At 46.9% G+C, this 24,257-nt stretch overlaps 2 long non-coding RNA genes across 2 annotated transcripts in view; both read right to left on the reverse strand.

Annotated features, from left to right (window-relative positions):
• LOC139706919 (uncharacterized) overlaps positions 1-24,257 on the reverse strand; it is a 52,473-nt gene that overhangs the window by 15,012 nt on the left and 13,204 nt on the right. The window lies entirely within an intron of this gene.
• LOC139706918 (uncharacterized) lies at positions 19,043-21,851 on the reverse strand. Its single transcript, XR_011708634.1, has 3 exons — positions 21,710-21,851; positions 20,222-20,354; positions 19,043-20,067 (listed from the first exon to the last, which is right to left on the reverse strand). It is a non-coding gene; the product is annotated as an uncharacterized lncRNA (long non-coding RNA).

A 24,257-nucleotide genomic window follows, 5' to 3' on the forward strand; every position in this document is an offset into this window, starting at 1 on the left:
TAAGACCAAAAATTTGACTAACTGGGAGGACCCATTGCGGTCCAATCAGGTCTCAGGGAGTATTATTAATGCTCTACTGAGCCAAGTAGTTTCGGGGAAGCAATCAGGTTCAGGGACCCCTGTAAATAGCTCTGCTTTAAACATAACTACCTTGGCTATGATCTCCAAGGTACTAATACCAGTACCTCCTTCTTTTAATAGTACTTACAATGCCACTCATTTCAAGGCCTCTCCTTACTGTACCCCTAATCTTGCTTTCCCCCCAACATTTACGCCTTGTCAGGATCATTCTTGGGAGAAACTTCAAGTTGCTAAGGGTTTCTCCTTTTCCCCCTCTCTTAAGAGGTATGTTTATAATTTTAACCATAGTGCCAACTCCTCTACAGGAGTAGGTTGGTCCTGGTTTCAATGGCTGATTTCCAATGAGAAGGGGGCTTCAGCTGATATTTCTGCATTGGCTCAATTGCTAGGAGCCAAAACCTGGCTGGCTAATGTTTCTGGCACTGTTAGGAGAAGTGAACGAGGTAATAGGCTCACATCTGTTTCGCTCAACTCTTTGCTATATAATGCCACATTGCCTCCTGCAATGGTCTGCGTCCAATCCCCGTTCTTGCTCCTTTTGGCTAATAATACCTCATCGGGGATGCTGGATTGTTCTAGTGTTACCTGTCTCTTATCTGAGTGTTGGAATGGTTCTTGGACTGTAGCAGTGGTTATGAAAATTCCAACCTTTGTCCCAATCCCAGTCACTGCGGACCCAGATAAATTCCCCATTGTTGAACTACTTAGAGTCCGCAGAGATTTTGGAATTACGGCAGCTATAGTGACAGCTGTGGCAGTGTCTGCTGCTGCAGCAGTTACAGCTGGAGTAGCCATGGCCAGTCAAGTACAAACTGCTGCCACTATTAATCAAGTTGTTCAACAAACCTCCACCATACTTGAATCCCAAAATTCAATTAATCAACATATTTTGTCAGGGATTTTAGCTGCCAACCAAAGGATAGATTTACTTCAAGCTCAGGTAGAAGAATTGGCTGACTTAGTGCTTTTGGGTTGTGTTGATCAACGTGCACATTTATGCATAACCTCTGTCAGATTTAATGATTCCAGAAATGCCTCCCGCATCATTGGCGAATATTTGGCCGGAAATTGGTCCATGGCAGCGGAAGACATGATCCAGTCTCAACTAACTCAGATTGCTGTTTTGAATAGTACCCGCGTTGAACCAGTGACTTTGGGTCAATTCACCGATTGGATATCTTCTGCTTTTTCCTTCTTCAAAGAGTGGGTGGGGGTAGGCATTTTTGGTGCAATGTGTTGCTTCAGTGTTATACTTTGTTTGTGGTTTCTCTGTTGCCTTAAAACTCGCCATGCACAAGAAAAGGCTATGATCATACAAGCTCTTGCAGCTTTAGAAAATGGCAACTCACCTCAAGTCTGGCTTGCGCATCTTAAACAGTAAACCTTTGTCATGGTCGTTGCACCCCAAGTTATTATAACATTGCACTGGGATCGACATGACTTTCCTTGTTATTCTCTTAGTGTTGGAAAGCCCTTGCACTCTGCCGGTCTTGCTGCCATTGCACGCAGATGGGTTTTCACACTAGTGCTTTTCTATCGCTTTAAAGTCCGTGCCTTTCTTTCAGGGTGCTGTCAACTTGTTTGTCATTAATACAGCCACAGTTCAGCCTCAGCTATCCCCCTTCGTCCACCATCGTCACGACACAGGATGCGAGGCAAGGCACTGCACTTGAGTGATCCTTGACGTGGACCTCAAGGAGAGCATGTCCTATTGCATGCGGGTTAGACGCGTCCACGCCCCGCCCCACGAAAAAAGGCGTCGGCTGATATGGCCTCGGATCTGGGGAAGGGCCCTCCTTAGGACTGAGCCATACTATGCAGCCACTTCTGCACAGTGGGATAGGACCTCTACTCTCGCCTGTATTGTTTTAATAAAACAGAAAGGGGGAACTGTGGTGAGCCGCTTCTGCCATTTCTGCAGACTATGGTCGCCATTACGAGATGGCGCTGGCTCCGCTGTGGTATGTGACAAACAACTCCTTATCTGAGAGAGTTGGCACATGATTTTTCACCACCCTGTGATAAAGTTCCACGCGGCAGCTTTGCATTGGGGCTTGGGATGCTTTATTAAGGCTGGGAGGGCATCCGGGAAGAGAGAAGAAGAAAGAATAAGAAATATCAAGGGACCTGAATAAACTGCTGAGAGAAGATTCCTGAGTGTTGCGTCTTCCTTGTGGGCAAGGGGTCGCGACAAATGTTGTCTCCCCCTCACTTTTTTATGTAGTGTTTTATGTTTCATATTCTCGATTTATAAAACTTTTGTGATACAAATACAGTGGTTTTGTTGCATTTTCCATACCATGCTGCATTTTTATCATGACTCTAATGAAATATATCTGTTTTTAAGTTTCTCCTGATAAGAAATTTTAAAAATGTTTCTTGTCCTTGATTTTCACTTCAGTTCTCAGCCATTTCCCAAGTTTATTTTAAATCCTTGCTATAAGCTTCAGAAGTTTTTCTCAAACATATAATCCCCATTTAATAGAAAGTTCACCAGATGTAATTTTTTTATTCTTTTCTTTTCTTTTCCTTTTAAGGGGAGAGGAATGAGTACTTAACCCAGGATAGTTCTCCTAAACCCCTGTATCACAAGCCCTTTTTAATTGTATTTTATTTTATTTTCAGACAAAGTGTTGCTTAGATGCTTAGGGCCCTCTCATAATATTTAGGCTCAATTAGAAATTGTGATTCTCCTGATTAAGTCTCCCAAATTATTAAGATTGCTGACATGAGCCACCATATGTGTGTAACCCCCTTTTTGAAAAAAAAAATGTGACTACTTAACTTTTAAGAGAATTTAAAAATAACGATGAATCATGGCTCCTAAATGAGATAAGATTTGCCTTTGGTTCAGGCATATTTGTTCTTGATATGTACTTAAAAATTATGGGCACACAAGAAATCATATTTGTAAGATTCTGTCTCAAAACTAAAAAAATAAAGAAAAAAATTGAAGATATAGCTCAGGAATAATATTCCCTCAGTTTATCCATCAGTACTACACTCATATAAACACACACACACACACACACACACACACACAGTACTTGTGGGAATTTGAAAATATTTTTTGATACCAAACAGCTGTATAAACCTCATCTTTTACAAAAGGCAGAATTAGTGCCATAATAGCAGTAGTCCTTTAGCCTTATCTGTGTACAGAAATTTGGTAATGTGATTTTACTCCTACTGTAGCCAAATGCAGAATGTATTCTCCAAACTTTGGGTCAGGGCTCTACTTATTTTTTATGGCTTATGTAAATGTGTGGCTATGAAAGAGTACTTTTCAGGTACCTAGTCAGGAAATACTTTTTAATGATTTTGCTTTTGCTTTTAGAATACTGTCTCCTTGATGAGAACAAGTCCATCTTAATTTATTTGATTCTGAGATATCATGTGAAGAAGATTCACAGTAATCAGGTCCATAACCAAGGCAGGTTTTTCCTGGCATGGAGTGGATGACCTGTTGAGGAGAGGGTCATAGAAAGAAGTTGAGGCTCTCACCATCCAGATGAGGTTATAGAGTTTGAGAGGATCTCGTCAGGAGAATGATGATAAGTAATGAGATGTCAGTCCAGTTCCTCACCAGGCTCTCAAGCCCAAGTGCATCCTTGTTTCAGTTGGATGAATCCCTGTTCATTAGCTCTATTTTTACACTAAATTTGGGGGCTTTATGACCCCCCTTGCAATCCTTATCAGCTACCACCAGATTTCTCCAGGACATCATTTACCCTGGGGTCAGAACCATCTGCTGGTGGTCTCCACCCTTATCTTCTCACTTTATCTTCTTATCAGGAGAGGACAGCCTGCCAGAGTCTTCACTGTGTTTTTCAGAGTAAGGGGAAGTAATTGTCTGAGGTCATACTTGAGGGATCTGTGGGTGTGCCTGGTGAGACTGCAGGTTTCAAACTGGAGTTTTTAAAATGGAGTTGCTTAGGCCCAGGCCTAAGGCCATTCTCACCATTCTCCCACTTGATTCACATTGTACATCCTGGGGAAGGGGTGCCTAAGCTTGGCACTGTGAATCACCCATTCCATTGGCCAAAGGCTGGACTTCACCTATGTCCAAAAGTCACTTCTCATTGTGGTTTGTTGCATTGTTCCATAACCACCAATAGTGACCATATTTGAATTACATCTGGTTAAGACCAAAGCGTTTGCAAGGTACCCAGGGATTGAAATGATAATATAATCAAAATCAAGTGGTATGATAAGGTTGAGACATTTTAAAATTTGTCTTGCATGTAAGTCCCAATGAACTAATTCTGTTACATTGTCCCAGTTGATTCTAATAGTCACTGTAAGGCTCTCAAATGCTCTGAGATATATTGAATCTAAATATTGACTAAAATACAAGAATGAGGGTGGTTCCTCTAATTATATATATGTAGGCATTGCAATTCCAACTTCCATCATTCTGTGTTTATTAAAAGTGGGACTCTGTCCTCAAATAACCTCCTGGGAAAGATGTGGGTAGAAAAACAAAAGATGGAGTTCTCACTGTTCCATTATAAGCTCAGGATTTAGATCTCCAATGGCTATTTTTGCTTAAAAAATAATGTCACTTTCCAGTGTTTTGTAGCCTGTGAGTGACTCTTGCAGGCTTTCAGAAACTGTGAGAACCTAGGTCTGTTTTCCAGTCCAGCCACATACACACCCCACAGCCTTGGCTAATTGCTACAGCAATCCGCCTGCTCATTCCACATATGCAAAGTGGGCCTTATGCAGTTCTGGATCCTATGGTGGTATTGGGGTTCAAAGAACAGGCTGTGGGGATGAATGGGAGACTCCACATAACTAGAATCCTTGTAAAACCAAGGTATGCCCGGGAGCCATGGAGCTGCATTTTGGGCCTGAGAGACATTAGTTTGCAATGAGTGACCCGATTGGCTTCTGGGGGAATTTATCAGGAAACCTACTCTGCATTTAGCATGCTTGTTTTGGTGCCAATAAACTCATAGAGAGACAAAGGGGCAAGAAAAATGATAAGGCCCTGGTACACACCCAGACCATATGTGCTTAGCAAGGTTAACTTCTTTATGCTGATTCATTATTAATAAATGGGAAGAATAGGACCCACCTCATGGAATTTTCAGGAAGACTGAGAGATATGGGTGGACAAATCATTGAGCCCCGTGTCTGGCATACAGTAAGCTCTGTAAATTTTATCTCTGTTTTAGAAGACAATTTAAAGTTTTTCTTCCTCCATAGTCAGTAACATCCTGATATTTTCTCTTTCTACTTTTAAAAGAGTGGACTCACCCTGACCATCCCTAACCCAGCTGTAACAGGAGCCATGGAGGTTCCTGAATAAGCATGACTGCAAGATGAACCTGGGAAAGGAAGACAAGGAGAGGAGACCATGGCTAGGAGGCTCAGGATAGACAGTATTTTAATCACCCCCAAGGGCAGGCATGTAAAGGGCCATGAAAGATCACAGTGATGGAGTGCAGGCTCAGGCAAGGCCAGAAGGACCAGGACCAAGAACACAGGACTTGTTGTTATATATCCACTGCCCAATCTGCTCGGTGCTTTACCCTGGACCAAGGAGGGCAGCATGACCAAATTATTGCAGTCTTTTCCACTGAGTGAGCACTGTAAGGGTCACTGACTTTGACTGACACTTGGCACCACTCATGTGCTCTCTCTAGAGGAGATAGGTTCCAGAAGGGAAGACCATGGCTTTTCCAGGAGAGGGAGATAAAAAAGAGAAATAGAGGGAATGGAGTGAGAAATCTCAAGATGGAAAGACCAGATACTCTCAATGCCCTGTTCAGAAGAGAAACCTGGCCTCTGACCTAAGCACACAGGATAGAATGAAGCAATATTTAATCACAAGACACATTTGAGTGAGGAAATTAGGAAAATAAGTAAAGATTTCCTGACTTCGCTCCCAGAGCCCCCTCCCACCTCCCACCCCCTCTTTTATTCAGCAAGACAATGAGGTGACATGAAAAGGTTCCCAGAGACAGGACACATGTCAAGGTAAATGTGGAGATGAGGGGAGTGCAGATTCCAAAATTCAAACAGCCCCTTAGGGCCAACCCACCCTATTTTTTGCATTTCTCATTGGCTGGGAAATGGGAGGGAGGGTTGCTGTGGTCCTAATAGGCAACTCCTGTTTGCTCCTGGCCCTGCAGCTGGCATGCTGGGAGAAGGACCCCTCCTGTACTGGGGGTGATGTTCATTTGAGAGCACAGTCAGGCTGGAGTCAGGTCCCTGAACCCCAGGACTAGGACTCAGAATGGGGGAGGGGGTGTCTCCAGCTGGGATATCTGGGGACTCACCTTCCCACAGTCTGTCATGTGGCAGGGCAGCAGGGCACCTGAGCAGGACAGAATAAATGGCCCCCCAAGGAGAAGCCCCCATCTCAAGTCCTCAGAGGGCCCTGACCTAGTCCCTGAAGAGTTAATAGCCCCAGTGCCAGGATCAATTAGAGAATGGCAGAGTGAAGACAAGTCACCCATCAGGCTGCCCAGGACCCCATGTATGAGTGACCTCAAAAGTTTGTTTCTTCCCCTTACTGTGCCTCGGTTGCCTCACGTTCCAAATAGGAAAGTGTGCTCATGGCATTCCCACGGGACCATGAGGTCATCAATGTACAGCCAAGTCCCTGGAACACAGTGAGGCTTGGTAAACGTCAGTGATCTGCTCCATGCCCTAAATGCACAGATGAGGTCCAGAGAGGGCTGGTGGAGCTCCCCAAGTCACACAGATTAACAGCAGACACAGGACTTGACTGGAGCTTCATGCTGTCCAGTAGAGACTTAGGGGAAGGATGGGTGGAGGCCAGGACCTGGCCCTGCCCCCCTCCCCTCTGGGAATGGTGCATGGCAAGAAGGTAGGAGGAACCTCTGAAGCCACTGCTCTCTAGGGCTGGGGGGAACCGGAGCTGGGTCCTGGCAGGGCCTCCGCAGGGCCTGTGCAGGGGTAGCTGTCCAGAACTGTCTGTCTGTGGAGGGGGCAAGGAGGCTGTCACTAGGAGCATGCAGTGTGCCAGTCCCTGGGGCCAGGCCGGCTCAGCCTGCTGGCTCCATCCAGAGCCCGCCCCAAGGGATGCTGGGGGAGGCAGCCAGGATCAGAGCGGCCAGCTGTGCGCTCCCCTCCCCCAGCAGCAGGGGACTAAAGTGGGTCAAGGAGGAAGGAGGGCGCCCAGGAGGGCTGGGGGAGGGGCCCAAGGAGCTCAAGAAGGCACCCAGGGGGAGGGGACCAGGGGAGGATGCCTGGAAAGGCAAACCCATGTGTGGGATGGGCCTGGGGGGTGGGGAGAGCAGCGAGGTGCTGTGACTTTGGAGGTCCTCAAAATCGCCTCAGAATTAAGTCCAGAGAGGCATGGGTCCCGACTCCTGCCCCAGAAGGCCAGTCTTGCCTCTCCTCATCCCTAATCCTTCAGCCTCTTCCAGAGCCCACAGGCATGACTGGCCCCAGCCCAGGGGTCTCTGAGGAGCATCTCAGACCATGGCTCTCTGGCTCAGACCTGGAGGGGAGCCCGGCTGGGACCCCGCTGCCCAGCCAGAAGGTGGGTGTGGAGAAATGTAGGGAGACGAGGTCAAGCCAAACCCCAGGCTCAGTGGGACCACAGCCATGTCAGGCCAAGTCAGGTCCTGTCACCAGGGAGAAAGGTTAGAGAAGGCTATCCCCCCGCCAGAGGAACCCCTGGGGAGCCTGGGTGCAAAATGAAATGGAGGCAGACAGGAAATGCCAAAGAGGGTGGGGAAGCCAGGCCCTGGACCACCAGAGGAAGGGACTGGGGATCACAGTTTGATCCAGGGAGACACGGGCTGGTGTCTGCCTCCACCCCTGGCTGGCCCTGACCCAGTCATCGGCCTGTCTCCCAGCTCCCAGCTCCTCCACTCAGCATGCCCCCCCCCCAAAAAAAAAAAAAAAAAAAAAAAAAAAAAAAACAACAACACCCAGGCAACTTTATAGGGTCCAGAAACCTCCAGGGTCCCTGGGTTCCAGGAAGCCAGCAAAGGAGCGGGCGGAGGGCAGAGAATGCAGAGGGTCGACCCAGTGGCCGATTAGCTAGACTTCAGGAGGGAGAAGGGCTGGAGCTCAGAGCCCCTCAGCCAGCACGGGTGCCCCACGAAGGGCAGCCTGAGAAAGCAAGATTGGGAGGGGGCACACACCAACCCGTTCTGCAGAGATGTCACAGTGAAGATGATGCAGACTTACAGGCCAGGCCCTGGACCAGAGGGCAGTTTGGGTAGAGGCAGAAAGAGGTCCAGAAGGCAGGGCCCCAATTTGAGTCCCTCAGCAAAGCCACACACTCTCACCAAGCACATCCAAGTTTCCAAGTTGAGCCAGTGGAGCTCCTGAGGCCTGGGGGATAGGATAGAAGGGGACAGAATAAAAGAGAGGACTGTCCACCCCAAGTCCCTAAAAGAGGTAAGCACCTCCCACATGGCAGGACAGAGTTGCTGGCCCAGCTGGGCCCAGTGATGGACACTGCTATGTTGGAGTAGCCAAGAAACCAAGAAGCAGGTAAAGCCCAGCCCAGCACCCACTCAAATGTCCCAGAACCTGGCCTCATCCTCCCACCACTGACCAGTCCAAGCTGCTTCTCCCCCACTTGAACCTCAGCAGCTTGCCAGGCCCAGAGTAGGGGATAGGGTGGGGCTGGCCACAGCTGGCTCCTCAGGGTTAACACAGTGTCTCCAGCCTCAGAGTTCATAACTGTTTGCTCATCTGTCCCCAAGACAAGCTCCTGGGGGAGGGGGACCATGATGTCAGTGGTTCACCAGGTATGTAGAAGCTGTCCTGGGAGTGACTCAGGCAGGCATGGTGGGTGGCATCAGGCCACCTATATGACCTTGGATCCGTGGCTGTCCCTCAAAGCCATCTCAACTGCAGACAGGTGAGAATAATGGAACCAACTTCACCGAGCTGTTGATAGGGCTCATGAGAAATGGCTCATCAAGCACTCAGCATGCAGCTGGCCCAGAGTACACCTTAGTGAGCACTATAGATAAATGTCCTGTCCCCTTTGTCTCAAGTCAAACCTCCCTCCCTGGAAGCAGACTTGGGACTCTCCTAAGAAAAATAAAGCAAGACAAGAGGCACAGAGAAGTTCTGGGACAGGCTCAGACTCGCCCAGCAAGTCCAAGTGGAAAAAAAAAAAAAAAAAAAACTCAGTCCTGGGAATCCATAGCCCTCTCCATTCCCCTAGAAGAGCCTGAGCAATGGGTATTTGGAGCCAGACAGGAAATTCACAATAAAGCCCGTTTGGAGACCCAATTAAAGTGGACTTGGGGATACAATGGGCACATGCGGGCAGCTGTTTTTTTAATGACCTAGCTAGATCCTGGTTGGATGGGGGTAGCTCAGTCTAGAACCAGGCTCAGAAACTCAGGTGCATGTAATGGGGCACCCACCAGCATCTCCTTTCCACCTCCAACCCTAACATTGGGGTGAGGGGGAGGCAGGCCTTGGTAAACTCCTCTCCATGGGATCTAGAGACCCAGGAAATGAACGTCCCAACTGACAGATGGTCACAAGCCCTGCTGCAGGTGCAGCAGGACAAGGCTGCTGGCCTCTGTGGCCCTCCTTTCCTCATTAGACAAATAAGAAAGATTCCTACAACCTACTCCCTGGTACTCGCAGGTACCAATGAAAATCTCTGGGGACCTTGAGGGTCAATTCTCGAGGTCCAGGTGGCCTGCCCTGGGGACTCTTCAGACAGACCCTATGTGCATGAACTGAGGGCCATCCCACAATGCAACCCATGCCAGGCAGTCTCTAACACTGTCCTGCCCTGGCTCTTCTTCACCTGGGCTCCAATCCTCTCAGGAGAGCCAGTCAGCACTCGTCCCTGCCCTTCCAGACATACGTGCCCAAGATTCCCCAGATTTCATCCTTTAAGGGCCTTACAGACAGCGGCCACAGCCTCCTCTTCTCCTTCTCCTTTGCAACCCTGGGGAAGGCACTTAGAGCCAGAGGGGACTAAACACCTTCCTCAGCAGTCACCTCTCTTCATCCTGCACTAATGTCCTCTACAATGTCCTCCCCGAGGACCCTGTCTAAGTCAGATAAGCAGAGCAGTCTCTCAGCAAGAAATTGCCTCTTGGTGGAACTGTTTACTCTTTACTGGGGTCTTACTGCCACATACCCCACCCCACTGACTGTCTGCTCCCCCAAGGTAGAGAGACCCCACAAAAGCAAAAGGCCTGGCCCGGACTCAGAATATCCCTCAGAGGAAGGAGCCTGTGAATGAATTTGAAATGGCAAACACAGAATGACTACGATCTGCCTGCTAACCTATCTTTAATTTCTTGGACATGTGCAAATGCACTCAGAACGGCCCCCATGCCCAGATGCCCAGGCCATCCATGCATGCCTGGACACCCTACAGGGAGGACATGGTTCTGGAGTCAGAGAGGCCTATATTCGGATCCTATCTGGTCCTAGCTGTGCCTTAGTTTCCTCATCTGAAAAACGGGGATAATCATGGCCTTACTCATAGATACTGTGAAATGCATGTTAAGGAATGAATGAAGTGAGTGCGCAGAACAGTCCCTAGGACCTGGAAAGTGCATTTATTTTTATTGCCATACATTCGGATGGTCCAGGCTGCACTCCATGCCTCCTTTAACTCCTCCCCAAATCTGAGGGCCAATCATTGCTCAGCGACCCCAGGGCTCCCCCAAGGCGAACATCTGGCCAGCGGGGGGCATCAGCCCACCAACCGGCGCCCAGCTGAGGGTGAGATGCCCTTTGGTAGGTGCCCCTCAGCGCGGGGCCTGGGACTCGGCAGTCTTGGGGGCGCCAGACTCTGAGGAGCAGGCGGCCCTGCAGCACGGAACAAGCCAGCCCCACCAGGGCAGTGCAAGTGAGCGAGCAAGTGACGCAGCCTGCGCCTTCCCAGCCAGACCCCTGCCACTGCCGCTTTGTGCCCAAACCTGGCCCTGAGTTATTGCAGCCTTGGAGTCCTCCCGGGCAGGGGGAGACCCGATGCGTTCCCAGGACAGCAGCCTCAAAGAGGTCCTGGGCTGCCCCCCGAGAGCTGGGCAGACAAGGGCCCAGGAGGAGCAGCATTCCCAAGCACCAGCTGGGCTCACCCAGGTGGAGGGGCGGGAAGAGCCCCCAGGCTCCCTCCCCTGCCTTACCCAACTCTGTCTCATCGCCACCGCCCTCCCCCCCAACTTCTACCCAACTGCCTACCCCACCCCACCCCAGCTCTGCGCCCTCTCCCACCCTTGCCCGCTTCCCCTCCCCCGCGGCTTCTCCATCCCCCTCCTCCTACCCCACTTCCCACCCGCTCACTCTTCCTGCTCCTCTCTCAGGACCCAAACCCTTCAGGGCCACTCTGCAGACAGGCACCAGGAGGCTTTAAGGGGCCTCAGCTATCCCGTCCTGGAAATCTCTGTTGTCCCCAACACTGAGGCGCAGCCCCACACACACCACCAGCCTCAGGTCACAGCCTGGCTTGGAAAAGGGTTGGATTCTGGGCCGGACCTCTCCGGAAATGGTCTGGGGAGCCTCCTGGACTCATTCCCCCATCTGTCAGATGGGGGGTGGGAGGAATGTGAGTCCAGTGCCAGGCGCTGGGGACATGGCGTGGGCACACAAGTAAGGTGCTTGGCCGGGTGGTGTGCACAGCAGGCAGGCCCAGGGAGGAGTCATCCTCCTCCTTTCATGGTGAGAGTTACAACGAGATAGGTCTAGGGCAGAGAAATGGGCCAAGCCACTGAGGTTCCTAGGACAAGATTGGAACCCTGAAGCACCCATGCCTGCAACAATCCCGTTTAACTGACTCAACACCAGGGGAAGCCTCTCTCTGGTTTCTGGACTGCACCAGGGAAACCAAAAGGATACTGAGTTGGTAGCAGGAGCTCCCAGAATGTGAGGGCAAGATTCAGAGAGCCCTCTCTCCAGACTTTCCCAAAATCCCCCAGCCCCTCCCAGGCCCTCCGAATCATCAACTGCAAAGACTTTTGGGTCCATAAATCCCCTCATGAACCCCCCTGTCATTTGAGCTCAAGTGTCACCTCCAGGATGGCCTTAACCAGAAAGCCTCCCACACCATTCCCTGCCTATTCCAGGTTTGGCTTTTCAGGATGAATGGACCCATATACTTGTAGATGGGTCACTCAATTTTACTAGAATACACTTCTGTCTTCTCACCTGTGGAGCTTCAACACCTTGAGCATACCTGGCATATAATAGGTGCTCAGCAAACACTTGGGCTGAATGAATGAACAAATGAAGAGCCAGTAAATAATGTCAACTCTAAAAGCCTTGAAACCCAAACTGTGTCCAAGATAAGAGGACTCCACAAAGAGTGATCTAATAAGTTTGGAAATTACAAACTACTAAAAATATCTGAGTCCTACATTAGCATTTTAAAGGCTCAGAGAAGACCTAAAGGTTTAAAAAACTTTTTAATTGTTTATTCCAGTGTTTGCCAAATGCATTTGGCCATAGAAAATACTTTTTAACCACCCTCACGACCACAGCTTTATAAATGGTCAACTGATTCTTAGAAGAAAGAACTTGCTTCTTTGTTTTTATAGGACTGAGTCTAGCACAGTGCTCCACACACGGAAGATGCTCCAATTATTTTAATGAATGCTTATAAAGTAAATTCACCCATGTGCATTCTCCCAGGTGAAAACCTATGAGCCTAGGAGTTCAAACTTTTGGTACAAACTGTACCCAAAGTAACACAGCCCCTGTACTGAGATTCTGAACCGGGCAAGTAATGACAAAAGTCCTTTCCCTCAGCTGCAGACACACAAGGCCATTCATATACATTCATTCACATTAACTTATGCACACATGTACAGATGCATGTGTGAGCACACATGAGCACACCAGCACAAATACACTCACATACAAGTACACATAGCCACAAGCACATGGACTCATGCACACACAGACACATGGGCAACCCATTCTGGGGCATACGCCTTCCCTCCCACACAACCAGCTTCACTGTGCCTGGCCGAGGAGGCTCCTGAGATGGGCAGCAGTCCTCTGGGGGGTGAGAGGATGGACATGAGGAGGGATGCACAATCTGGCATCACCAAGAGGGCTAGGTGTCACCCAGCAGGTGACAGATTAAAAGTTTGTTGTTTCCTGCCCATTATCTCCAGCGCTGCATTTTGAGTATAGATATAGATGAGAGGGAATGGGAGAGTCTGCAGTGGGATCCCACCAGAAGAAATAACTAACCCTCCTCTGTATGGCTACTCAACTTACAGCTCTCTCTCCCTTAAGATTTCTTTCTATGTTTTGAACTATGGGTTGAGCCCAGGGATGCTTAACCACTGAGCCATATCCCTAGCACTTTTATTTTTTTGTTCTGACACAGGGTCTTGTTGAGTTGCTTAGGACCTCAATAAGTTGCGGAGGCTGGCTTTGATCTTGCAATCCTCCTGCTTCAGCCTCCTGAATCACTGAGATTATAAGCCTGCACCACCACTGCTCCATGGAGTTGTCCTCACACTTCCCCCGGGAGGGAGGAAAATAAACTAAGACTCAGCAGTAACACAGCAAGTGTGTGTGGGAGCAGGGTTGGGAGCCCATACCCATCTGCTCAGAATTGCCCGACACTCCAGAAGTTTAGGGGTCTCCAGGCTGTCTCCAAAGTGGGTCCTAGCCTGGGTCAGTGGCTGCAGCAAGCTCCCACAGCACATCTTGCCCCTCTCTTAGGCAGAGTTCTGCCTCAAGGTCACTGTATAACCTTGGACACTTGACTTGCATCTCTCTGGGCAAGTCTGACCATCCATATGAGAAGAATGCTCAGCTGAGGATTCTCCAAGATCCATTGTTGCTCATGCAAAAGAAAGCCCGAGGCCCCACCTAAGTGTCAATTAGTGCCAATATTAAATGAGACCCTGCCTGTAAAGAACACAGGCCGGCATCTGTACCAAGAGGGCTCTTCTGATGTTAGCTGCTCCTTGTGGTCTGATTTCACCCTTCAGGGTCAAAACAAAATGCCTTTCCGTATGCTTTGCCTGATTTCCCCTATCAAAAAGAATCTGCCCCAACTGCCCCAACCCCCCAGCCCTAAGCCTGGACCTCAATGCTGGACTGCCCTGTCTGGTCTGGGGATTGAGGCCTCATACCCTTCCAGTCTATGGGCTCCCTGAAAACATGGCTTCCTCTTGGTTCTCAAGCATCTTCCTGGGAGTCCAGGCTAAGATCAGCTGGTAAGATGCTCTGGATTTAGATGGAAGAATGGATGTATGCAAGGGAGGTGGGGGAAAGACTGAAGGACTCACCAAAGGAAAGAGATGCCTACTGGGTGCAGCCTGCCCTACACCCAGTGCAGCCAAGCTGCCCAGAGAAGAAATGAAACCAAAGTGGTCAACTTTGCTAATAATAATAAAAGAAGTACAAACAAAAACAATGTGCAATGTCTTGCTTGCCTGATGGGCAAAAAGCAAAAAGGGTGTGGGGGATGACAGAAACAAAGAGAAGAAAGAAAACCTCCTAGGTGGGCAAGGGTTCAGAGGAATGTGCCATGCACCTGGGCCCTGTTGTTGAAGAGTTCCCCGGCACAGCCTTTGCACAAGGTGACTCAGAAAGATCTACCAAATTGCTGGGCACAGTGGTGCAAGCCTGTAATCCCAGCAGCTCAGAAGACTAAGAAAGGAGGATCACAAATTTAAAGCCAGTCTCAGCAACTCAAGGCACTAAGCAACTCAATGAGACCCTGTCTCCAAACACAATATCAAATAGGGCTGGGGATATGGCTCAGTGGCCAGGTACCCCCTGAGTTCAATCCATAGTACAAAAAAAAGTATCAAATTTTTGGAGTGATACACTTAGACCCAATAATTCCACTTCTAGGAGTCCAGCCTAAGAAATACTCAAACAAGAACACAAAAATGGATACCTGAGGATGCTCACTGCAACACTGTCACTAACAGTAAAACAGTAGAAAGCAACTGTATGTCCACTGCTAGATGACTGTAAGTTCTAGAGGGCTGAGAATGTAGCTCAGTGGTCCAGTTCTTGCCTAGGGTACTGAAGGTCCTGGGTCTGATCCCCAACTCCATTAAAACAATCAATAATTCTGGTGCATCCTCTCCATAGAGCCCCTCTGGCTGTAATGTGGAGATGTGTGATGCACACGTGGTGCTAACTCTTTCACCAACAATCCTTAACCCTGGCTGCACATTCAAGTTTCCCAGAATTTTTCAAAGTTTTCAAAGAAACACTGACCTGGAACCCCTCCTCAAAGACTCCAGATGCTGGGCCCAGGTCAAGTTATTTATTTATTTATTTATTTATTTTTGAGTGCCTACAATTATCTTAATTGTGCAACCAAAACTGAAATCTCTGCTACGTGAAAATATGAAATGAGAGTCAGTGTAGCCAGGGAGTAGGAGGCACCATCTGTGTTTAAACTGACACACACAGGTGTACACACCCAGGTCTAGTGTAAAGGTACCACTGTAAAGGCTCTGGGTAAGGGGGCACCCAGGATGCTAGTGCTCTGGGAAAAGAGCGGGACTGTTTTTTAAGATGTCAATCCCCCCCCCCCCAGATTGGAAAATGGACAGCCCTAAAGGCAGAACTCCATGGATGGACAAATGGGTGGGAAGGAGGGCTCCCCCTGGGTGTCTTTATTCATGGCTGTCTCATACAAACCAGAGGTGGGCCTCTGCTGTCCTTCACAGCCACAGAGTAGTTATAAATAAAGGTGGTGGTGACTGCTCAGGCTCTGGACCTAGATAAGGCCTGCCCCCAAATCCCAGCTCTTCTACTTCTAGCAGTATGACCTTGGGCAAGGGACTTCTGTGCCTCAGTCTGCGCACCTGTGAAACGGAGATAAGTAAATCAGAAAGCTGCTGTGAGAATCTCATGGAGGAACAGGGGACAAGAGTAAGACAGAGCCCCATGGTGCCCAAAGAGCCAGGTCCTGACTGTCCCTCCATGTGTCCTCCACAGGGATCAGGGCTGGTGACTCTGGATGGATATGTGTCTGGCCTGGTCACCACTGGATTATAGCAGCACCCAGATGACCAGCAGTGCTTTGCAGAACACCTGGAGCCAAAGAGCCTGAGACACCCCCAGCTGGGACCAAAGATGCCCATCACCACCAATTCTCCCTCTCAGACACCTGGAAACATCACCATCAAGCCTCAAGCCTCTCCTAATCTGTTGCTCACCCTAAACCTTATAAAGGGCTAGAAAGAACCCAGCTGCCCTGCAGCAGATGCCCTAGAGCAGTCAACTCAGATGTATCCACTGTGGCCCCAGCACTTGGAAAAGAAACTTTTTTGGGGGGGGTACTTGGGATTAAACTCAGGGGCACTCAACCTCTGAGTCACATCCCCAGCCCCATTTTATATTTTATTTAGAGACAGGGCCTCACTGAGTTGTTTAGTGCTGCGCCATTGCTGAGGCTGGCTTTGAACTTGCAATCCTCCCACCTCAGCCTCCCGAGTTGCTGAGATTACAGGCCTGCACTACCGCACCCAGCTTAGCCTGCATTATTTTAAAACCCAAGTTTTGTGTGTTTGCCACTTCTTGTGTTCCAGGAATTAAAATCCTATAGCACATAAGACATGCAGCTGATCCAACTGGTTCCATCCCATTTCGAGATAGGAAAACTAAGACTGAAAGAGGACACTGTCTCTCCCCAGATCATGGAACACATTGCCTGCAACCCACACCCATCCCCCACAAGAAAAACAAAGCATTTTGTGCCTCACCTTGGAGATAGGGTTGTTCGTTGTTTTTTTTTTACAGAACTGGGGATTATTGAATGCAGAGGTGCTTTTCCACCTAGCTACATCCCCAGCCCTTTTTATTTTTTTTATTTTTAGATAGGATCTGGCTAAATTGTTAAGGGCATCACTAAAATGCCAAGGCTTGCCTCAAATTTGCAATCCTCCTGCCTCAGACTCCTGAGATAACTTGCTGGGATCATAAGCATGCACCACTCTGCCAGCTCAGAGTGAGCCTTGGTTTTTTACTCTGGGAAGCAGGTTTCCCTGAAAGCACTGCCCATTTCCTCCCTCCTGCTTCCTTCTCCCGACCCTACCCCTCACTCTTAGTGCTAATCCTGGGGCAAACCCTCCCTGAAAGATGAGGAGGGTCCTGAAGGCCACTCAATGGTAGCTGAACTGCCCAGCACTGGCCAGCACCAAGCCAGTTAAGGATGTCCTGTCTGACCCCTGAATCTCTGTGGCAGGATGAATATAAGCAGCAGGATGGGAATTTATTGAGTCAAGCATTCTGTTTTATTTCAAATTAATATAAAAATCTCATATTGCTTTTATCATTTTTAAAAGACTATTTTTCAAGCCTAGGACCATACAGGGCAAAGGCCCCCCGTGAGCAGCAACTACCGTCTCACCACATGGAGCACCTGAGAAGGAAGAGGATGGCAAAAGCCACCCCTAGCTCTGGGGCATGAGGGCTGGCAGCCTCACCTCCTGAGCAGGAAAAAAGGCGGAGGGAGACCAGGAGGGTAGAAGAGACGAGAGAGAGTAACACCCACTGGAGCCCAAGTCCTGCCTGGGAGCTCACCCACTTGCTATTTCTCTTAGAAATTCATTAGCCACAACTTGATCATTCATTCACTTACTCGCTTGCTAACCAGTTCATTCCCTCAACAGTTTACACCTTCACTCATTCAGTTCAGAAGTCCTTTTATTTTTAAACACAGTAGTCCAGAATCCCAGCTTGGCTCCTCATCTGTGATGGAGCATGAGGTCCTGGAGGCCCCCCCAGGCTGCCTTGTGCCAGGCAAGGTGCTCTCCCATGAGGAAGGCAGGACCAGCCTGACCAGCTCTCCACAGGGTTGCTTTGGGGACTGGGAACCTGAGTGGTTCTCTGTGGCCCCAACAGGTGGAACGAGTACCCACACACCTAAATTGTGGGAGCCAGATTGCAGATGGATGTGTGAAATTAAAGATGCACGGATGTGGCACAGAGAGAGAAAGAGAGCTCCCTGAGAACAGCAGTGTTCAGGTCCAGTCACACACACACACGTCTGAATGAAGGAACTCCAGGGTCCCTTTTCCGTGGTTTTCAGGATTTTGAGAGATTCAAAGGCAAAAACAGTAAAGGCCTGAATCTTCCCAATATACATGCCCAGGGCCCTGGCTGACCACTGTCCCTCTGGGGGGAACAGGGCATCTGCAGACACTCTTTTGGGACACCAAGAACAGGTGTACTGCTCGCGAATCCCCAGAGAACCCAGCGCTCTCTGCAGCCTCCACCTCAGGTGATGGGAAACTATCCCTTTTTTCCATCTTCCAGCCACCAGCCTGCCAGCCTGCTCTCCTCCCTTGTCCTCTCCCTGGGGAGTCCCTGGAGCTGGTGATTGTCTCCCATCTCCCCAAATTCAAACCTACAGCCACATGGGGGCTAAGGACAAAACCAAACCTCTTGTTCAGGAAGCAGAAACACACTGTATACTGCTGGTGTTCCATAGTCCCACCTCACCCAGTCCAAGGGGCACAGCTCCTCGCCTGCCACCCCCCACCCCACCCCACCCCCGCTATCTCCAGGAACGCCCTGCTCCCTGACCAGGCCCAGATGGCCATCACTCTGCTTTCAGGCAGGTAAAATTTGGTGCAACAGGAGTTAGGTGAACAGTATGTTTTATTTAATTAGGATCAACAGAATAGATAAACCTCACAGCAGGACAGGGAATGACAACACTGCACAAAATAATTCATGCCCAGGTGGCGAAAGGGCAAATCTCAATTACAGGGAAATCAGGGAAGGAAAAAGTTCCCCAGCACTTTGGAGGAGGCAGAGAGGAGACTACATGCTGAGGCAAAGCCCAGAACTACAGGCCCAACATGGGGCTTCAAGGACACCACAAATCAAGGCAGCCAGGTGGCCGTCCTGTAACAGCTGCTCCTCCCTTCTCCCCATCACAGACAAATGCCGCAGACTGGCCCACCGGAGACCACCGACCACGGGAGAACCAGGGAGAAGGCTCTAGGAGAAGTCAGGAATCGGCGAGGAAATGACAGACAGACACACTCAATGAAGAGACTATGCTGCTGTAATTTTATTGAGATTTGTGCATGGTTTATATAGAGATGCAATCAAGGAAATTTAGCATGGGTTTACATCACCAGACATCTGCAGATTATACAATCTTGTAAAGCAAAAGTACAGAGACATTGTTACATAGTGAGCTGTTCTTGGTATAACAATGTGGTTTTTTAAGCAGGGGCCAGAACATAACTTTCCGTGAACTTAGTCTCACACCATTACCCACATGTCTGTTTGAACTTCCTTTCACAGGCCTATTGTTAAGTGTTTGGTGTTTTACCGCAGCCCTGGGTGGTCTTCTATAGCTATTTTTCCTTCTAGCATTTCCATATAATATTGTTTTACCACTGTCCAATATTTAATGTCCTGAGCATGTAACCAACCATACCGTCCTCTTTCTAATTGTCTCTCTGCTTCCCTGATTTGCCAAGAGATGCCAGGTTCTAGCATTTCAATTAATTCCTTTCTTTCTTGTTCACTTTGTAAACACCACGGTTTACGAGTACGTGCCAATCTTTCTGACCAAGGGAGAGAATGCCATTCCCGTCTTTGGCCCTCATAATTAACCCACCGACGACCCTGTGCATCATACCATCCCGTATAAGGAAGGGGGTGTAGGTAATGATTAGGCCCTGGACGTCTAGGGGGAGTCCACCAACCTCCTTTCAATTTATATTGTAACCATTTCCCATCTATCCAACGTGTGGGAATTGCCAAACGTCTGAGCTGTTTTTCTGTAGAACTGTTAGGCTTACTGTGAGGATTTCCCCTGAGCATTTCTATTTTAGCCTTAATGGGGTCTGTGTCATCCACATCTATGAATAACTCTGCTTGTTCAACTGCATCCAGGAATTGTCCCAAAGATTTTCCTTCAGTTCCTTTTTCTACCACAGTAATCCAAGCTTGCATCACAGGAGGGGCAAAATCCAGGAGTTTCCGTAAAGTAATCATATGTGACACATTAGTTGCTGTTTTAGTTTCATTTTGAGTATTTCGGACATTAGGCAAAATGATCTGTTGAAAAGATACAAGAAGACCACAAAACATACATAGAATAAACACCATAGCCCAAAGCCACCAAGAGGAATAGCAAGATTGAGCCTTTTGATGCATATAACATGCAGATTGAAAGGGAAGTGCCTGGGGCTTCGCTCCGAAGAGCACTAACCCCAATCCTGCGCCGTTTTTCCACCTCAGCGGCATCTTGCTACACGGGTGTGACGGCCGTGGACGGAGCAGTTCCCCGTTTTTTATTATTAAAATGTAGCTCAAAGAGATCTTGCTTCACTTGACGAACAGCACTGAAAAGACATTTGAGAAGACAGGGAAAGAGAAATATAACCAACATGATCAATAATGCCAATATGCCGAGGAGAATGAAATATTGAATCCAATCAAGAGGATTAAGAGCTTTGACTCCTTTTTGAATTTCAGATGCCAAATCTTGTAAACCTCCTAGTTGCAAATGAGATTGACTGATAGCAGAAATATCTTTTTGTAATCCTTCTAAATTATGAGTCAAATCATTATCGTTCCATACACCTTGTAAGTGGGCACGGACTTTATCCCAAGATTGTGACCTATTGTAGGGTAAAGGAGTCACGCATATTGACTTGAAACTATCATGACATCTGGTGGATAGGGTGGTTTTAAGATTAGAAATGTCCTGACCTAAAGCAATGACTACTTCTTCTAAAACATTGATTTTTGCTTCAAGCTTACGATCAATGGCTGCTTGTTCAAGCAAAGCTGCAGTTACATTTTTATTTAAAGCATTAACATAATGAGCAGTATGGATCTCCTGTACTAAAGCTGTGGTTGCTACTGCGAAAGTTGTTATGATAGAAATGAGTGCTGTGATGCCTAATATTAAGGCTGCCACGAATCTTTTAGGCCTGATAAGATCATTTAAAATTGAAAGCACTTGCATAGCAGAATTATCATACCATGGATCGTCTCCCAATTCGACAGGTAACATAACATAAGGAGGTCTTTTAACAATGATCATAGTGCCCAAATCTTTAGGTTCAGCAGATGTGATACAATTAGTTAACTTACAAAAATTGCAAACAATGGAATAAGAATTACCTTGTTTAGTAATATTAACAAAGGATGATTGGGCCAAAAGTAGCGCAAAAGGATAAGAAATACAAGCCTTAAGACCAATTGCGTCACTATGAGTATGATTAGGTCTCTTTTCTAATAACATATTAGAAGCTGCAATTAATCTAAATAGATCTGGAAAAGAGTGAGTAATATTTCCATTATACACATACCATATCGGAGTAACAAACCCCACAGAGAACCATCGACGTAGTGGCTCTCCATCAGAAACAAATGTATACTGATTAAATTTATCTTTATGAGAATTTATATAATTTTCATAAACATTGGCTTGAAAATTAGAGTTAGAATAATCCCATATTTTTAAATCATATCCCTTAGGATGATACCAAGAAGCTGCATTGGCGAAACCACATTGAAGCCAAGCAGGGAATCGATTAATGGCAGAGTCCCAAAATTGATTCTGATCTCTATATTTTTGAATACATAAAGTAATGGGCACATGGGAGACAGAAGTATGATTATCTTTATAGTTGCTGTCTCCAAGAGTTAACATTTGAGTTTCCCAGACCCACCGATGGCTAGCACTAACCTTATCTGGCCCGTCAGTAAGGAAGGTTCTATAAGAAGTAGATACACAGCCTTCAGGAGTTTTTCCTTGAATGGCAATGCAGATTGGTAAGGAGTCAGCACGTCCTTCAAAATTTATTAAAGAGGAAGAGGAGGAGCGTGCATTAGAATCTTGAAATCCCCCGAGACGATCAGTATCATTGGTCAAAATTCTGATCGGCTGAGGATCTAGCCAACCCACGGGCTGCAGAATAGGAGGATTAGGAACATAAGCCCAGAAAGCCACACCTTCTACTGGGGGTGGGGCAGAAATTATTGCTAAAAATGCCAAAAAGTACATTTCCATAGTTAGGGGTTTTCCTTGATTGAGTAAAAGTTGTTTTGTCTGCTTAGTCAGAGCTTTGACTTTGGTCCACGTTATCGCCGGCTGCATTTTCGAGCTCAATTTCATTTTTTTCAGTTGCCACGTCAATTTTTTCTGTTGTCGACGGAGCTTCCACTTTTTGTTTTTGTTCTGCCGGTGCGGCTGGTCTGATGAGTCTGTCTGGGATCCAAATGGGAGATTCGGCATCCTGTGGAAAGACACAAGCATACCCTCGTCCCGAGGTGATTAAGATATCTGGACCTTTCCATTGTCCGGAAAGGAGATCTTTCCACAAGACCCTTACCACGGCTGAAGAAGGAAGAGTATCCCAATGCCGTAAAGCTGGAGTTAATCCCTTTTCATTAATGTTTAAATGATTTAATACGAACAGGCTATGTCCTAAGAGATGATGAGGGGAAAAATAAGAATTTGCTTTTTGTAATCTCTCAATTTGTGTCTTAAGTGTTTGATGAGCCCTTTCAATAATTGCTTGTCCCTGGGGATTGTAAGGGATTCCCGTAGTATGCACTATATGCCATTGTGCGCAGAAATGCTGGAAAGCTTTTGATGTGTATGCCGGCCCATTGTCTGTTTTAATATGTGAGGGAATACCCATGGTTGAAAAACATAAAATGAGATGCTGTATAACATCCTTTACTGCTTCTCCAGTCCTAGCTGAGGCAAATATGAAATGTGAAAAAGTGTCTATAGTAACATGTATAAACCCCAGTCTTCCAAAGGAAGAAAGATGGGTGACATCCATTTGCCATAATGCGTTAGGTTTTAAACCTCTGGGATTAACCCCCATTTTTGGGACTTGAGGAACTGGAGGACAGGCTCCGCACTGACGAACAATGTTACGTGCCTGTTCTCGTGTTAATTGAAACATTTTTCTAAGAGCCAAAGCATTTTGATGATGTAATGCATGACTTTTAGTGGCTTCCTGAACATTACCAATTACTTGTTGTGTTAATAAATCTGCCATGGCATTGCCATGGGTTAAAGGGCCTGGTAAATTAGAATGACCTCTTATATGGCCTATAAAATATTTGTGAGTTCTTTGTTGAATTAAGATCTGTAAATTTTTAAGTAAGGGCAAAATTGGCGATTTCCCTGATAGCAGAGCTGTTTCAATAAAGGGAAATAAAGATACCACATACTTTGAATCTGAATATAAATTAAATTCATGTGGAAACTTTTGAAAGGCCAAAATGACTGCTTTAATTTCTGCTTGCTGAGCAGAAGTTTTATTTTCTATCTCTGTAAAGGTTACACCTTCATGAGTGTAAACCGCAGCTCTTCCTGAGGAAGAACCATCAGTAAAAATGGTGAGAGGGCAAGCAAGCGGTTGAGGTGAAAACCAAATTGGAAATATAAGTTCTGTATTTTTTACAAATTCTATTATAGGATGCTTTGGAAAATGATAGAGAACTTGTCCTGTATATCCCTGGAAAGCTATTGCCCAATCCTCATGAGTTTGGAATAAGTAATCAACTTGATTTCTTTTATAGGGTGTAATAACTGTATGAGGCTCTTGTCCAAATAATTCTCTTGATCTGATTCTACCTTTCCCTATTAATAAAGCACACATGTAAGGATAATCTGCCAACATTTTAGATTGAGTATGAGGCAAATGTAACCATTCCAAAATTCCATTTTGCCATAGGCAAGCAGTTGGTGTATATGGAGTAGGTAAAATTAGAAGAGACCATTTTTGATTATAATTTACTTGTTTTACCTTAGCTTCAGTTAAGGCTGTTTCTACTATTTTTAAGGCTTTAAGTGCCTCTGGAGTTAATTGTCGTGGGGATTTTGGATGTGAATCACCATGAAGCAATGAGAACAAAGGACTAAGAGTTCCTGTGGTGATTTTTAAATAAGGTCTGATCCAATTAATGTCCCCTAATAGTTTTTGAAAATCATTTAATGTTTTTAATTTATCTTTTCTTAAGGTAACTTTTTGAGAGGAAATAAAATCATTATGAATAGATTGACCTAAATAATTTAATGGTTTATTTCTTTGTATTTTTTCTGGTGCAATAACAAGTCCAAACCTGGTTAACTGTTTGACTGCAAAAGTTAGCAATTTCTCTACTTCCTGATATGAGGGTAATGCTAATAATATGTCATCCATATAATGGATTATGTATGCTTGAGGGAATTGGTATCTGACTTGTTGTAAAGCTTTATCTACAAATTGTTGACA

The sequence above is a fragment of the Marmota flaviventris genome, chromosome 9 (genome assembly GCF_047511675.1).
Source record: "Marmota flaviventris isolate mMarFla1 chromosome 9, mMarFla1.hap1, whole genome shotgun sequence".
In the NCBI taxonomy this organism is placed as follows: domain Eukaryota; kingdom Metazoa; phylum Chordata; class Mammalia; order Rodentia; family Sciuridae; genus Marmota; species Marmota flaviventris.